We start from the raw sequence: 17,885 nt of genomic DNA, 5'->3' as shown, positions 1-17,885 counted from the left end.
TTTGTCAGCTCTATATTTTGGTCTCACAAATCTTATGTTAAAAAAAATTTTGTTTATCATGAGTAAAACATATGTAACCAAAACTGGGTACAGCTTGACATACATCAAATTAGTGACTGTTTAAAATAGTTAATAAAATCCACAAAATGGAGAGGCTAAAAAAAATGATTCTTCAGTTACAGCATGATAAATTTAATGAGGTAAGAAGTAAATTGGTAGACTATATTCTTCCATTAAGACCACTCTTAATTTAGAGTCTAGAATAGTTAAAAAGATTATTGTTATTGTTATTTTATCACAGAAGGGAAGGGGAGAGTATGAAAAACAGAAAAAAATAAAATATATCCACTTACATTTATCAATTTGAACACTTAAGGTGTCAAATGTGCCACCCTCACAGTTTTGTCTATATATAGTTATAGGGGGTGGTGAGGAATTTGCAAAAACAAGTGCAGATTAGGTACCACAGTGTGGGCAAGAAGTAAACACACAACTACATTAGCAACAAATCTGAATTATTATTTTTTTACATCAATTCCATACACTGATTATAATACAGTAGGTTATGATCCCAGGCTCACTGAAAATACATGCCTCTGCTTACATTTTAGCAAAATGTAAAATATGTATCTCTGGGTACGTTTCATTACATATTTCCATGTCTTTTTGTTCATGAAGGCAGCATCATCTTGCTAACAATTTACCAAAACCCTTCCATAAACATAACTAACAATGTTTTCAAAAGCAAATGTGAAAGAATGTTAATCACAACCACATAGTTTTAACTTAATTTTACATTGCTTTTAACTCTTCAGTGAAAGCATGCTTCACCATGCACCATCCAACCTGAGTATTCTGCTTATATTCATTCATTTTACTTTGGCATAGTCCCTTATTTATCAAGGGTCACCACAGCAAACTGCGAACAGTGAATTAACCGCCAACTATTCCAGCATACGTTTTACACAACGATTGCTCTTCCAGCTGTAACCCAGTACTGGGAAACACTAATACACACTCATATTCACACAAACACTCATACACTATGGTCTATTTAGTTTATCCAATTTACCAATATGGCATGTCTTTGGGCTGTGGGGGAAACTGGAGCACCCAGAGTAACATGCAATCTTCACGCAGAAAGGCCAACTGGCCCAGCGGGACTTGAACCAGCAAACTTCAGTTTGTGAAGTGACAGTGCCAACCACCGAGCCATCATGCCACCCTGTTCTGCATACAATACCGTACAAAATGAGCTACTGAACAAACTGACCACATAAATAGGCAGGAATAGACAGCATAGACACTGGTAAAGTGTTTATTGGTATTTATTGATTAAATATGGATTATTTAATAATCCTTTATTCGTTGATATGTCCCTGTAAACATAATTTGTATGAAACAAATGCTGTTAGTAAGAAACAATATTTTCAAAATAAAAGATGTGTAATTCTGATACACCAAGAGGAGAAATGTAATTTAAGAAGGTTCCATCTTAATCATATTCCAAAAATGTTAATTTTCACCTTAGACTATTAACCTACTATAAAATGTGGGTATTCTGACATTACAGTGTGCATCCAGCCTATACTGTATGTTGCAGCGGAACAACATGTATATAAAAGTATCTCAGCATGTGAATTGATGATTTGAATGAGATGTTTACAAAAAGTAAAAGCTTGGATGAGCTTGATGGAATTCATTCAGAAGCAAAGGGTCGAGTACATTATCTTTAGGTATCCAGGAGCTTTCTTTTGGTCTATACCCCTCCCAGTCATTCAGTGTATGTGTGAGTGCATTTTGGGAAGGCAAGATTGTTTGAAAATCATTATTTCCCATGCAAGACAATTGTGGATAACGTTAGAGTTAGCATTTCTTGAATATTCCTTTACATACTTTTGTACTGCTTCACTTAATCTTTCCCTTGTGGACAATTTTGGGTACTAATTTGGGTACTAATTTGGGTATCAATGTAAGTCTTTTTTTAATGGTTTATTTTTTTTGTATTAATATTTATTAATTTATATTATTTATATAGATTGAAAAATGCTTTTGATTTTAATATTCCCTATTAATTTCCTTTGGAACAAAATATGGAGCTAAATTTACTGATCTGCCCTATATGCAGACTTCGTAAGTTATGGAAGACCCCCTAACAAACAGCCCACCTTCTTAAGGAAATCTTAAGGATTTTTTTTTTTTTTTTTTTTTTTTTTACTTTTCAACCACTTACTGTAGCTGTGGCGAATGGATAGACATGCAGACAGGGGTAGTTTCAAAAGCAGGTTCATCTTAAAATAATCAGGTGGTCAGGGGTCGAAAACCAGTATAAAGTGGTCCCTCATTTATCACGGGAGTTATAATCTAAAAATAACCCACAATAGGCAAAATCCGCAAAGTAGTCAACTAATTTAACAATTTTTATGTAAGTTTTAAAATAACCTTTTTTCCCAGACAGGCATTAACACACAACGGGTGCAGAAATATGAACGGTGTCCTGAGTTGTAGCTATAGGCACTAGGCCAGCCATTGAGTTGCAGCACCGGTGTGTGCATACCTTGACATCAATAAATCAATCAACTAATCTATCAGGAACGGGGATGTGAATATAGTCCGATGCGGGGAGGCAGCGATCCGGTCTTGCAGCTAAAGAGCGCTGGTCACAGACCCACCTACCCTCTTCAGTGGGTGAAAGCACACGAAAGCCTGGGATAAAGGCTTAGGGTGTGATGGAATTATTGGTGATATAAACCTATGTTTACAATTTTAAAATGCATGCCGCTGTGTGGCGCCGCGCAAAACTCACACTGCTAACAATCAGTGATTTATGCTAATTTGGCAAGCTGAATGCATTCTGTAATGTACAGGAGACACGTACGAGATAGTTTTACAATGGTCTACAGCCAATCAGAAAGCAGAACACAATGTGATGTACATAAGCATGTCAAATTGCACCAAAAAAAAACAAAAAAAAAACTGCAAAACTGCGAGGAAAGGTGAAATGCGCTCAACCAAGGGACCACTCTATACAGTGTAAGAGAATTCAGAAGCATAATATAAAAACAGACAAATAGTCGGGACAGGCAGCAAAGAATCAAAACCACAATAAACAGTCCATAAGTCAAAAACACAGGAAAACAAGAAACAAGCTCTGAACAAATGCAACAGCTCAATCAATACTCAGCAAAGTATGAGTGAATGTGTATATGTAGTCCAGGTAATCAATGAAGATGAGTTACAGCTGTGTGTGTGTTTCCAAACAACTGTCAGCTGTGGCAGGGGTGATTGGAGCAATGACTTCATCATAGATATATACATTAGATGTCGCCTGGCCTATTGTTGTCTATTAGACGGAATGCGTCAATAGCGCCGCCATCTTGCTACAGGGTAGCGCTCCTTTGAAATGAATGCGGGGCCAAGGTACAGTGGAGGACTGTGGCCATCCAAAGCCAGAGATATACACATATACACATATATCTATGATCGGGAGTTTTCCTGGACGTTAGTATGTAATTTTTTTTTCTAATTACGAAAAATATAATTTTACATCACTTTTCTACATTGATGGATCAGTGATCGCATGGGCATTCCTGACAAAAAGCTTGTGTTTGTGTGTACAGAAATGTACTATTCACGCTCCCTGTTAAATTTGACCTAATCATGTCCTGAAACACAACTCCTCTCCTACTTTCACTCCTCACACTGACGGAGGGAGCGATTAGTTTGTGAATGAATCCCTCGAACGACTCTTTCACTAACGTTAATAACAATAATACAAGTTTCTGGCAATGCAGCATCTCGTTGTCATATTTCTTTTGCCTTGTTTGCTGATTTTATTCAACAAATCTAGCATAAGCCGAGTGTTTAGTGCGAGTTGGAGCTGCTTTGCCGTATGGTGAATGCAGTAAGTGACTGTCATCAATAACGTTACCTGATTAGCACAAAAGTTCAGAACATACAAAAACAGAAAAAAACGTAATGTTACCGATGAAATGTTCTGCCTTTGTGCTTTGTTTTCTTTGTTTGCTCGTTACTACACTCGTAGACAGCGCTAAAGTCCCGCATCTTCACGTAATAACACTGTCTTGACTAGTGCGGTTAAATGATATTTGTCCTGGGAGCACTGTACCAATGTGGCGGCGCTATTGACGCATGCTCAGGGTCCCTATGCGATATCTAGTGTATATATCTATGTGACTTCATTAGTAGTTCGGCAGAAATACAGGAAGTAATCTCCAGTGGAAGTGACTAGGTGGCACAGTGGGTAGGAGGACTGTAACCTCACAGCAAGTAGGTCACTGGTTTGAGCCTCGGCTGGGTCAGTTGGAATTTCTGTGGAATTTGCATGCTCTCCCTGTGTTCTCATTGGTTTCTTCCGGGTGCTCTGGTTTTTCCCACAGTCCAAGAACACGTGCTGTGGGTGAATTGGGTAAGCTAAATTGTCTTTAGTGTTTATGTCCTGGTTCTCCAGGTTTGGGGTTGAAGTTGGGCTAACAACCCACCTTATAAAAACTAGATGTTACAAAACACAAATAGGGTGCGGCAAAGTATCAACTTCAATATAAATGGCCCTGGGACTAATAAGTAATCTGCAGGGGAGACAACATTGCTGTCGGTCACAGCATTAACACTGTTGAATCCTCTTTCTTTTGTGTTGTGTGGTAAACTGTTCAAATTAAGAGAACTTCTTTTAAAAAATGCAACAAAAATGATTTTGCCTAAAAATATCATCAGGAAAGCTTGAGGGTTAAGAAAGACCCATTCTCCGATAATCTATGTCAGTAAAAGTGTGTGAACAATAATCCGAAGTCTATACTATACCAAACCACTCTAATGGAGAGTATCATGGGAATTGTGATTTAACGCTGCAATGCTCTTTATTTTTTTCACAATCTCGCAGTCTGTACGGATATAGTAAATCCATTTTGTAACTTATTATCATTGATAATGGTTGGTTCGTGCCATTCCCACCCATGAAGCGCACAAAAACCACTCAGGGACTTTAGAAAGAATTGAAGAACACGGTCTTCTCTGAGCTCAGCATTATGGAAGTCAGTTAGATGATAAAAAAAAAATCTTTAACTCAGCCTGACTCAAAACCATATAATTTGCTGTCAAAAAACCACAGCCATTAAGTTTAATTGACAGCTGGTAGAGTTGATGTGGCTGACTTGAAAATCATCATGCCATGGCCCACGAGTGATACAAAACACACACACGAAAAAAAAACAAAAAAAAAACTGTTATATAATAAGATCTCTGACAGGATGAGGACATTTTTTCCTCCAAGCTGTTTGTCTGCAGCTACTGTATACTGTATGCCATTTGACAATTTCAGCCATATTATGTCATATTTCAGTGTAATTGACTCTTTGCCCTAAAAATATTAATAACCAGTCCCTATAGTCATTTTTCTTCCAAATGTAAAAACAGCACTTTGCTATTTTCAAATGCATGTCAAGGGACAGTATTTGCAATTAGCAATTAAAGTTTTCATTTTCATAAATACCAAGCTCCAATGCGATAGGAAATGATTTTGCAGAGAAACTTTACAATGGTTTACAAGGTTTCATTCGTTAATTTTAATGTATGTTATTTATGTCTAACAAAAAAATTTAATTAATGTCAAACATGAACCGAATATCTCTGTTATTCGCAGCTGATATTGTTCTGTTGGCTTCATCGAACATGGACCTTCTGCAAGCACTGGGGCTGTTTGCTGCCGAGTGTGACACGGCTGGGATGAGAATCAACACACCAAGTTCAAGGCCATGGTGCTCCACCGGAAAAAGTTTGCCATCTCCAGGTTGGAGGACAGTCCTTACCCAAGGTGGAGGAGTTCAAGTATCTTGGGGTTCTGTTCACGAGTGAGCGAAGGATGGAAAGTGAAATTTATGGGCAGATTGGTGCCGCAGCAGCAGAAATGCATTGTGGGAAAAAAAGAGCTGAGCCGAAAGGCAAAGCTTTTGATTTACCAATCTTCGTTCCTACTCCCACCTGTGGTCATGAGCTTTGGTTCATGACTGAAAGGACAAGATCATTGGATACAAGTGGCCGAAATAAGTTTTTCCTTTGCAGTGTGGCAGGGCGTTATAGATGGAGTGAGGAGCTCTGTTACCCGGGAGGAGCTTGGAGTAGAGCAGCTGCTCCTCCATATTAAGAGAAGTCAGCTGAGGTGGCTCAGGCATCTGCTTCAGATGCCTACTGTACCTAGGGAGGTGTTCCAGGCATGTTCCAACAACAGGAGGTTTCGGGGAAGAACCAGGACATGCTAGAAAGACTATGTCTCTCGGCTGGCCTAGGAACACCTCAGGATGCCCCCCGAGGAGCTGGAGGAAGGGTTAGGGGAGAGGAAAGTCAGGGGTTTTCTCTTAAGACTGCTGTCGCCGTGACCTGGCCCCGGAAAAGCAGATGAAAATGAATGAATGAATTAATTCTTTATTCATAGTTTATCATTTACTAATGCTTTAATAAAATACAAAGCTGCCCTTTTTAACATTACCTATGTGAGTTAACAAGGACTAACAATAAACTGTCAGAATAAAAAGGTACAGTGAAGGTACAATTTTGTTCCTAGAGGGAAAAAATATATATATAATTGCACCTTTAAAGGTCCTAAATTGGTCCTTGGGTTACAATTTTGTACCCAAATGGGCTATAAAGGTACAAACGTCCAGATTTAGGTTTAAAAGATACATTTTTGTACCTTTTATAGCACATTTGGGTACAAAAGTGTACCGTTAAAGACCATTTTGCCACCTTTAAAGGTACAATTATATATTTTGTTTCCCCATAGGAACAAAATTGTACCCTCAGCTCATGATAAGATCAAGACACTATATAACACAAATTTAAATGTATTAATACTAAACATTAATACTAAATTACATAATTAAAAATTATAAAGTTAATAAATTGATTGAATTATATATATATATATATATATATATATATATATATATATATATATATATATATATATTTTTTTTTTTTTTTTTTTTTTTTTTCCTGTATTCAAATGAAATTTTTAATAATTGAATGTAATTTTAATCATTCGTTCATTTTGTTGTCGGCTTAGTCCCTTTACAAATTCAGGGTCGCCACAGCAGAATGAACCGCCAACTTATCCAGCACGTTTTTACGCAGCAGATGTCCTTCCAGCCACAACCTATCTCTGCGAAACATTCACACACACACACACACACACACACACACACACACACACACACACACACACACACACACACACTATGGACAATTTAGCCTACCCAATTCACCTGTACTGCATGTCTTTGGACTGTGGGGGAAATCGGAGCACCTGGAGGAAACCCACACGAACGCAGGGAGAACATGCAAACTCCTCACAGAAATGAACCGAGCCAAGGCTCGAAACAGCGACCCAGCGATCTTCTTGCTGTGAGGCGACAGCACTACCTACTGCGTCGCCCAATTTTAATTATTAAAAACGCAAATACTGGTCTTTGCTAACCATAAATGGGATGTAGAATAAGGACCATGCAGAGTGACAGCATCATCATTCAGGTGGTGATGTTGCTGTCTCTTTAAGAATTTGGCTTGTTGAGACGTTATTGGTACGGGTAGTCTTTGTTACTACTGAGGCGGTCGAGTATGTTGGCTTTGCACAATTTTTAAAGAAAAGTCTATTTTGGAGTCCACACTTTTCAGTTAAATATGTATTAATGATATATTGTCAGTCTCATTTTTACATGTGAAGCCGTGTTCTGTTTTTTTTTTTTTTTTTTTCTGACTCTCAGGTCTCGGCTTTTCTTCGCTTTAAGACCGCAAAAAACTGTTTTCCGGACTGCTTGGTGTATGTTAGCCTTCAGAATAGAGTTGGGCTAAGATGTATACAGCTTATTAAAAAAAAGTTAATATGATATTGAAGACACCAAGGGACATAATGTTATAGAAGGTGAGTAACTAGATGCTCTTAGTTTTCTCTGTGTAAAACACCATTTATCGCCTACGTAAGTTACATTATTAGCACCTCATATCTTACGTTACTAAATGTTGCCACTGCAAATTATAATTGCAACCCAGATAGCAAAACACACTCGGGCCAGTTCTGGCTAGATTCTTGCCTGCCGGAGACTTACCCCTCGGCCTGACTCCGTCTGCTGTACTCGGGTCGCATGCCTATGATGACTGCCTGATTTCAGCCAGAGTCAATCGGGCCAGATGCGGCGGCCGTAAGTTAGCCGACGCTGCCACATCAGAGCCGGAATTGACCTGTGAGTAATCTGCAATGTGGTATGGAGCTGGCATAATTAAGTCTTCATATAAAGTTAACTTGATATAAAACCTTTTGGTATTAATACTGGAATTTGTAATTATCGATAATGTTTTATATCTTGAGGCCATTTTCTAGCGGAAATGTTATTTTTGACGGCTGAGGGTGGCCAATAGCATTAGCTAATCCATGCTTGTAAACACCGCCATTTTGTGAAGAAATATCACTTTTTTTTCACCGGCAAAGTGGGTAATTATGTAAACATGGCTAGTTACAAACATAGCGTGTGCATGCCTGTACATATCTTCGTTTCAGTGTCTACATTATTGTTGAGGAGCGTCCACAAAGTCTCAAGTCCAGAATTGTTGGTGCTTCACTATTGTTTATGCTTATGTTAATCTATCATTTTTAACATACCACGTTGTATAAATCAATGTTTTAAGTGATGCTGTGTTCTTTAATGTAATAATTCGTCTCATTTGTTCTGAAACTGGTACCTTACAGTATTTTAACTATTTTATAAATATCTAAAAATAAATAGTTTTTCCTTTCTCTTATTGCTTTCCAGAAGTTTTATAAGTTTCCATTTGACCTTCAGGACAAGTTGGAAGAACGGAATGTAGCCTAACAATATCAGACCAATGAAGGCTTGTCATATGAAAGCATGGCTCAGTACAAGATGCAAGTATTTCTCATTATCTATACCATGGTTTTAATAACTTATATACATTTTTAAATTTGTAGGTTTTTTTACTTACAAACAACAATAAGTGTACAACTATATGTTTAAAATTATTTTCTAGGTATTTATCAAAAGATGAGAGATCAACTGAAGAATGCTAAGGACCTGACTCTAAGGTACTAAGGTTTTTTTTTTTTTTTTTTTTTTTTATTTATTTATATTATTAAATTCTAGGTTTAGATGGATTCCTTTATATTTGTTTGTATGCCACATCTTATGCTGCAGGAATACATTTTTCAGCAGCACTTCTCACGTTGTCAGCCTTGTTCAGCAAGAAACTTCAACATTTCATTGTGCTCAGGTGCGTAAGTCTTTTTCTGTTTAGTATATGCTGTGATAAATGCATTTTATAATTCTTGATATTCTTTATATTAGGATGGCGCAGTGGGTAGTGCTGTCACCTTATAGCAAGAAGGTCGCTAGTTCGAGCCTCGACATTCGCTTTAGGTGAATTGGGTAAGCTAATTTGTCTGTACTCTTTAGGGTACCACCCCAGTGCCGGGCCACTTGTACTCTAAAAGGTACGATTTTGTACTTTTTTTTTTTGAGAGTGTAGCTATGTTTCCATCCAAAAACGTGAACTAGACTGGAACATTGATAAAACATTTGCAAATAAATTTCCGAATCCAGTGAGTAACAGAAAACTAAATTGTTACATCCTGATCAATTCAATCTTTATTTAGCGCTTTTTACAATGTAGATTGTGTCAAAGCAGCTTAAAATAATGAAAGAATAAAGAGCCTGAATATTTCAAATTGTGGAACATTCAAGCAATTCAGGCAGGGATAAGAGTAGTGTAGAATTCTGATTTAGGATTAGATCAATCAAAACTGCTTCAGTTCAGTTTAGTATGAGACTGTTATATTTTAGTTTAATTTACTTCAGATCAGTATGATACAAAATTAAATGAATGCAAAACTATAATTAGCTTTCTTCTTATATAATACAAGCTCAAATCAGAGAAAGTTGGGACAGTATGGACATTTCTTGTAGTGTAGGGATAGTAGTGATTTCTAAATTTTCTTTGACTTGTATTTCATTGCAGACATTACAACAAACATTATTTATTGTGTTTTATGTGATTTCTATTGTGTCCATAAAACTGTTTTAAACATATTTGTATTTGTTTATAATATTGCATAAATTAGAATATAATAAATAGAGAGAGTAAATTGTTATCATGGACCATATGTTTATAAATAAGCTTAAAATGGTGTCTGTTGCAGGGTCGCCCTGAAGTCAGTGTAGTCTGTTTATTGCTAATGTTAGATTTTCAGTTCTTGCGTTTGCATTCACAACCCAAAATTAATCAAAGCTATATTATTGCATGAGGACTATCCAGTTGGACAAAACGTGTAGGTATAATGAACTGTGTTTGAACACAGAGCTTATTATTTGCAATCTTCAAAAAGTCTATGGGAAAATCCTATTGGGATTTTATTCATCATAGTTCCTTCACTATATTCTATTCTATTCTATTCTATTCTATTCTATTCTATTCTATTCTATTCTATTAAAATCCAAAAATTACTTGATTATTTATATCTGGTATCCATACAATCAGCTATTTTGTAATGCATTGTTACACAGAATATGTGTGTTTTGACCAGTTCAAACTGTTGTAATTGAATTATAGTAATCATAATTGTTGTTATTAATAGTAGTATTATTATAGGTAACTATTTAATAGACTTTTTTACTATGTATATGGTATACTTGTTGTCATAGTATTATTATTATTTCCTCTGAAATCCAAAGCACTATCACTCCAGACTTGATTGAAGACATGTCTTTTTGACCTAGATTTGGTTTCTCTAACTCCAAAAGCAAATCTTCATCTGACCATGCTAGCGTAATCCAAATTGTGAAGTCAAGCTTTAGGATAAGCAGTTGTTCTTGCAGTGGAACTCACAGAAGCAGAGCTATCAGTCTGAACCATCCCTTCAGACCCTCTGGATTTTCTGTTTCACACTAATATTGCTACAGGAAAATACCCATCCAACTGTCCCCCTCTATAAATCTCTTCTTTTCTCAATCCCACGCTCTTTTTCTGGGCATCTGCACAGATCTTTCTGTTCTTTGCCTGCGCATATGAACAGTGGCATTAGAAGCACAGATTATAAAAGGGTTTGTGTTTACTAATGGTATTATATGGATATGGAATTAACTAATGTTCTTTATGAGGTGTTGTTTACATTTGATTATGTAATCTGTTTTACAACCAGTAATAATGATAATCTAAAAAGCAGCATTGGCCCTGATTTAGCCAGGAGTGGGTGTTTTCATTGTTTAAACACAACCTAGCTTATATGTGTGTCTATGGCTTGGAGACATTCAGTTCTTGACAGGATAATCTGCATGGTACAATTTCAGAAATTCACAACATGAAACAGTGTGCACATTGTGCCCTATGTTTTCTGTCATGGCATTGTGACCTTGTGTTTGAATTTGTTTGCATGAGTTAACACAAGCGCATGTCTAGTGGGCAGACATTTGTTTTGCAGCAGAAACATGGCCTGGTTCCACACAGGCAAAGGACAGTTTTGACAGGATTTTGATCAGGTGAGTGGACTAAAAACTTGTATTAACACATCAAAAGCTTCATTTTGACTCCAGAACTGGAAAATGCACCAGATTTTATTTCAGAATTCTAAATTAATTTGTATTGTTTAATAAAGTTTTCCATAACAGACACATTTCTGATAAGATAAAAGACTTTTACATTTTATAGGAATTAAAGAAAATTAGATTTGGGTTTAATATTTGTTGCAGAGACTAAATGGGAATGAAAATTTTATTCATTCATAAAACAATGTATTTGTGGTATGTAAACTTCATTGTTTCTGTTATTTGGTCAAAAGAAATCTTATATTCATTGTGACTGAAATTAATTGAATTTTCTAACATCAAAGTAAATTCTCACTACAGCCACAACAAAATAAAGCAAATTTTGACTAGACTGTGACCAAAACATAAAAGCGGTGACTCCCTGTGACAAAAAGACTAAAACCAGAACAAGATAAATGGGACCAAACAAAACAATGTGACTAAAATAAAACAAAACCATGACACACTGGGAACAAAACAAAACAATGACTTAGTGTGGCCAAAACAAGACAAGAACAGAGTGATCAAAACAGATCAAAACAAAACAAAAAGTGTACTATGGTAAAACTAAATAAAACAAATAAAAATAAATCACTGTAGTCAAAACAAAAACTAGCATTTATATATATATGGGGCAGACCTTGAAATCTCTTGCTTTCCTGACCCCTGACTGTCTCCAAAGTAATGCAAATTGTCAATTTCACAGCAAAGCTGCGTCTATTGTCTTACAAATTGTCAACTTGGTCAAGCTGGTCAACTGGTCAGATGGTTCTGTTTCCAGAATATCATTTGCACTTTGTTTTCATGCTAAAATGTATCAGGAATGGGTACTTATATGCTGATGAGTTCGGGGCTGGAAAGGCAATTTAGGGCCTACTCACACTATGCCATCCGCACTGTGCCCAGGCCCGTTTCCCGGATCGTTTGAGAAGTGTGAGTGAGCTGAATCGGGCTCAAGCATGGTTCACTTGGCCGGCCCTGGCCCGGTTGGAAGAGGTGTGCCTAAGCGCGGTTCTCTTGGGCTTTGGCGCGGTACGCTTGTGTCTGAGTGCAAAACGCGACAAAACCCGAAACTGAAAGCGAGACGTGACTTTTAAGGGGCTGTTTCATATGGATTTATTAATCATTCTTACTGTTCAGTGAACGCAAACTGCCATAGTTTATTAAAGACGAGAACTCCTCACGGCAAAACAGCTGCACGGCTTCAGCAGACCTCCTCATTCCTGCAGCATGAGGGCTTTATGATTGTTTATGAGCGCCAAAGGTTGCGGATCTGTTGGGCGAAATATCTGACTGCGTGTCACTGCATCCCTAAGGACTGTTTGGCGAAACATTTGACTGCATGTCACTGCATAACAAACGACTGAAACGATATAACTAGAGAAATCTCCACTGTGCTGCTGAGTGAGAGAGCGCTTCTCACTGAACAGCACAGCACCGATGACGGAAGCGTGCCGAGGCCTATTTGTGGTGTGAGTGCGGGCCATCGGGGGAGACGGGAGGAGGGACAAGCTTGCTTTGGCCCCGTTCGAGGCAACTGTACCCAGTGTGAGTACGGCCTACACTTCATTTGCATGCTTTGTTTTAGACTGTTCCTACCTACATGTATCAATGTTTGTAAAAATGTGTCTGCTGTACTAGTTAAGAGTTCTCGTGATGACGCCACAGCGATGCTGAGTTCTTCTTATTGAAGGATTCTGCTTTGAAGATACCAAAAGTTCTCCCTGGTTTTTTTTTTGGATCGTCTTAGAATTTCACAACAGTTTTGGTGCCAGACAGAGAACTCACAACAAAGCGAAAGCAAGTTTGCAGAGGTAAAACACAGCGGAAGTGTCGCCTGTAGTCACAAAGGAGTGGTGTCCTTGATGGCGTATTGTTGTGTACCTGGTTGTATATCTTTTCAGTGAAAAGAAAGTGACAAGAATGTATCTTTTCACCATTTTCCGAATGACCCGAAGGCCGTTCTGAATAGATAGTGAAAATAAAAAGAGAAACCAGATCTCATTTTTAGCCAAGGGAAATGGCACTAGTTAGCAAACGATACCTTTCCCAAGCACGTTTTCAATGCCATTTATCAAACTCAAGTTAACAAACTAATTCTTTCACTAGATTAGACATTTGTCACGGTACTGAATTTCTGAAAAACATCCATTTCCTTCAAATTTTTGAGTACTGTTGAGCACGTTCTTAAACACTGCTGATTGCCATTGTGTTCACTTGCTTCACATAAATGACTGTGATTGGCCATTAAGGTCATCAGTTCACCACACTTCACTATTGTTTACAGAGCGCAAACACAAATACATGGACACTGAAGTGTTTTAAAACCACGAAGATCAGCTGGTCTATCTATGAGGTAACATACAAGTGATTCGCTGATGAATCGACTGATCTTTGCGTCTTTGAAACGCTCCAGTGTCCCTATATCCATTTACACTGTGTAGAGCAGTGAACTGATGACCTTCACAGCCAATCACAATTATTTCTGTTGAACAAGGGAACTTGATGGTAATAAAGTAGTGTTTAAGAACAGCACGTAAATATAAGTGGGAAATTAATGTTTTTAAAGTTTCGGTAGCGATTGGCATTGAAATTCCGGTATTGTGACAACATGAGGGTGTGCTCCAAACATTTTACACAGGACTGAATTGTTTTATTGCTCACCGGGTTACATGGGCTGAAGCACCGAAGCATTCCCACTGTGTTTACCTGGTGCCATGTACTGAAGCCTAGAAGGACACTTAAACAAAATCAGAGGTGGGTTCACTTTGTTTTTTCTTAATACTCTTAAAGAGATTATGATTTAGTTTAATGCCTAATATGCTTTTAATTGTTAAAATTAAATAAAACAATGATATTAATGTGATGTTTACACCACATATGCACTTACTGCACTAAAAACCTCCTGCAACAACTGGAGGTTTGTAGTCAACGGCATTTTGTTGCAATGTTTACTTCTGGTCTTTTACTTTCAGGTTTCTTCCCACCGCAGCCTCGCTTTCATTTTTAAAATGGCGGTTACGTAAAATATTTGGATGGAAAAAAACAAATGAAACAAAATTACTCACAATATTCAAAACAAAAACTCACATATTAAAATGTATACACAAAAATATAAGTATATACATTTTTATTTTGTCAAAAAAAAAAAAAAAACTAAATATGCATTAATGTTTATGTACTTTGCTTATTTCTACTTAATTAGTTCTCCATCTCCACTAGCACATGCAAAGACAAAGGTAACAAACAAATTTGTCATTTGCAATGTAAATCAGTTTGAATAAAAATATCTGCCAAATAATGAAATGCAAATAGCCTGATGTGACTTAAGATCTGCATCAAGTAATGTACAGGGCATTAGAGCACTAATTTCATTACACACATACCAGTGATTTGCCTGATGGTGAAAAGATATAGCATACATGCAGAAATTGCTGAGGGAGAACAGAAATTAATTTCATAGGTTTGACAACTAAGCCACCCCTGCCTCCCCCTGTTCTGAGGCCAGCTAGTGACCTGAAACTAAGTATGTAAAATGTTTATAATGTTGGCCTGACACTGAACACTGTATCCATGTTGCTGTCATTTGACCAATGAACAGTTCATTCCTGTAGGGTCTTGCTCTCAGTCTACCATAAAATTAGATCCCAGCATATAATACATCCATTCGTTTTTTTTCTGTCAGAAGCATTGCATTTTCAGGTCAGAGTATTTGGATATTTTCTCCACGTTTGCTACTGTAATTGTCACTGTATAAACTTATTTATAGTAAAGGAATGTAAATGTAGGTAGTGCTAGTGATTGTTATTTTAGCTAAACTATAAAAATTTGTTATTTAACATCTAAAATGACACTGAGCAATGATTTCATTTATGACTCTGAGTTTGTGCTCCCACAGATCTACCTTGTTCCTTTATTCATACTAAAACCTGGTTAGAATACATGTAATGACATGGTCTATAGCGATAATAGCATGTTTTACAGTAGCAGTCGTTTAGCAGTCACTAGGAAACTCTAACAGGGCTTATTAAGTGTATATTATGAGGCCAGACGGCAGTTTTAACTAGACTGCATGCTGGGAACTCGTCATTTCATTGCAGAACTCACTGTGGAGGCAAAAATGTTCAATCTTCTCTCTGCGCTATGTGGCTGACGTTCAGGTCAGGTTGTGTGAAATGAACACAGTTAGAAAACAGAATACATGCTGAGTTTGAAGGCTTTAATGTCAACATGGGTGCTAATTGGCTACAACCAACTAACATTTGTTGTCATTCTAGAAGTGCTCCTGTACAGAAAAACACTTTGCTAATGTTAGCAAATGTTAACACTGTGCTAACCCGTGGCCTTTCAAGTCACATGCAGCTCAGTATCCCTCCTGTTGCTGCAGATTTGTCAGCTGCACATCTGTGATGGGAATCTCCCATTCCACCACACCCCAAACATGCTCTATTGAATTGAGATCTGGTGATTGTGGAGGCCTTGAATACAGTGAACTCATTGTCATGCTCAAGAAACCAGTCTGAGATAATTTGCTCTTTATGACATGGCACGTTATCCTGCTGGGTTTTGATTAAGCATTGATGACAAACACCACACTGACAAGGGAAAACCTAGACATTAACAGAGTTTTAGATGAACATAAGGTTGTTTCTTTATGCAAAATAAAATTTGAGTAAAATTCAAATTAAATTTAGCTGATTTATTTTGCCAGTGAAAATAACAAAGGATTTACTTTTAGTTGCTGACCAAGGCTGCATCTTGCTAGTTTTACTTGACCTCTGTGTTGCGCTAGACACTATAGATTATGATATTCTCATAGATCATTTAAAATTTACAGGTGTCCAGGAACAGGCTTTATTATTGTTTAAGTCATACTTAACTGGCCACTACCAGTTTATAAATATAAATGGACAACTTTTAAAAGTGTATTTTAAAAGTGTAATAAAGATGTAAAAGGCTTCTATTAAATTCAGACAAAATTAGTATTACTAATTGGGCCAAAATGCTGTACACGGCAGATCTCACAACTCAACCTGGAATTAATGGGATTTCTACTGTCTAATATATGTGTATTATATTAGACAGCAACTTAACTTTTGAAAATCATATCTCCTATGTCAAAAAAGCCGAAAAAGCATGCTTTTATGACCTTTCTACTGGATTACTGTAATGTCCTGTCCGATAGTTGTAATGTGTATGCTATTAGTAAACTTCAGTTAGTGCAAAATGCAGCAGCCAGTTCTTCCCAAGTCAAGAAAATATGATGAAATCATCCCACTTTTATCTTCCCTACACTAGGTACTAGTCAAGTTTCGTATTGATTATAAGATATTGCTTCTTAAGGCTCTAAATAGTCTAGATAGTTTGTTTAACCAATATTCTGCCTCGTTACAATCCAACCCACTTTTTAAGATCTCAAAATTTAGGGCTTGGTAGTACCCAGAAAAGCAAAGTCCACTTAAGGAAATTGAGCGTTTTTATATATGGCTCCTAAACTCTTTAGTCTTCCTGATAAAGTCTAATGTTCAGACACACTTTATCAGTTTAAAAGTAGATTAAAATGTATCTTTTTTTTAGTAAAGCATATACTGTACCCAATGCATCACATAACTGTAGGATACAGATAGTCAACTCTTTCACAATACATTCATATCTCTTGTGCAAATACGCTAATTATTTTCTTTGTTCTCTATTTACACTTTCAGATGCCCATCTTGAGGCCTCTAGATTGTGAACTGTGAAGAGATGATGCTAGCCTTAAGATGACTTGAGGAAATGAACCTTCCGAGAACTTCAAGGACAACAAAAATATAATACCCCTTTATTATGCTTGAGTAAAATTAACAAGTAATCACTGCGTTGTTAATTCCAAACCTAAGTGAACATTGCCTCATTTTATCTGCAAAGGTAGAAGTTGTAAACATACCAAATGGCTTCAGAATGTATAAAACTACCCAGACATCAGTACAAAAGTTTTGCTACAGTTGATAATGAGCTTTAAAGCCCAGTACAAACATATATATATATATATATATATATATATATATATATATATATATATATATATATATATATATATATATATATATATATATATATATATATATAATAACGACAATGAAAATAGCCTATGAAAATGTTTGTAGGTAATGTCAGTATGGCTAAAATAGACCTACATTTCTGCTTACTGCACTTCAAAATGATATTTTTTCTGAAATAAATCCAACATTCTATGTTATGTTTTCTGTAGCAACTATCATTCATTCAATGATAAACTATCATTCA

Source organism: Danio rerio, chromosome 15, assembly GCF_052040795.2.
Source record: "Danio rerio strain M-AB ecotype USA chromosome 15, GRCz13ab, whole genome shotgun sequence".
Taxonomy (NCBI): domain Eukaryota; kingdom Metazoa; phylum Chordata; class Actinopteri; order Cypriniformes; family Danionidae; genus Danio; species Danio rerio.
The sequence above is the reverse complement of the archived record's forward strand: the minus strand, read 5'-3'. Positions refer to the sequence as shown.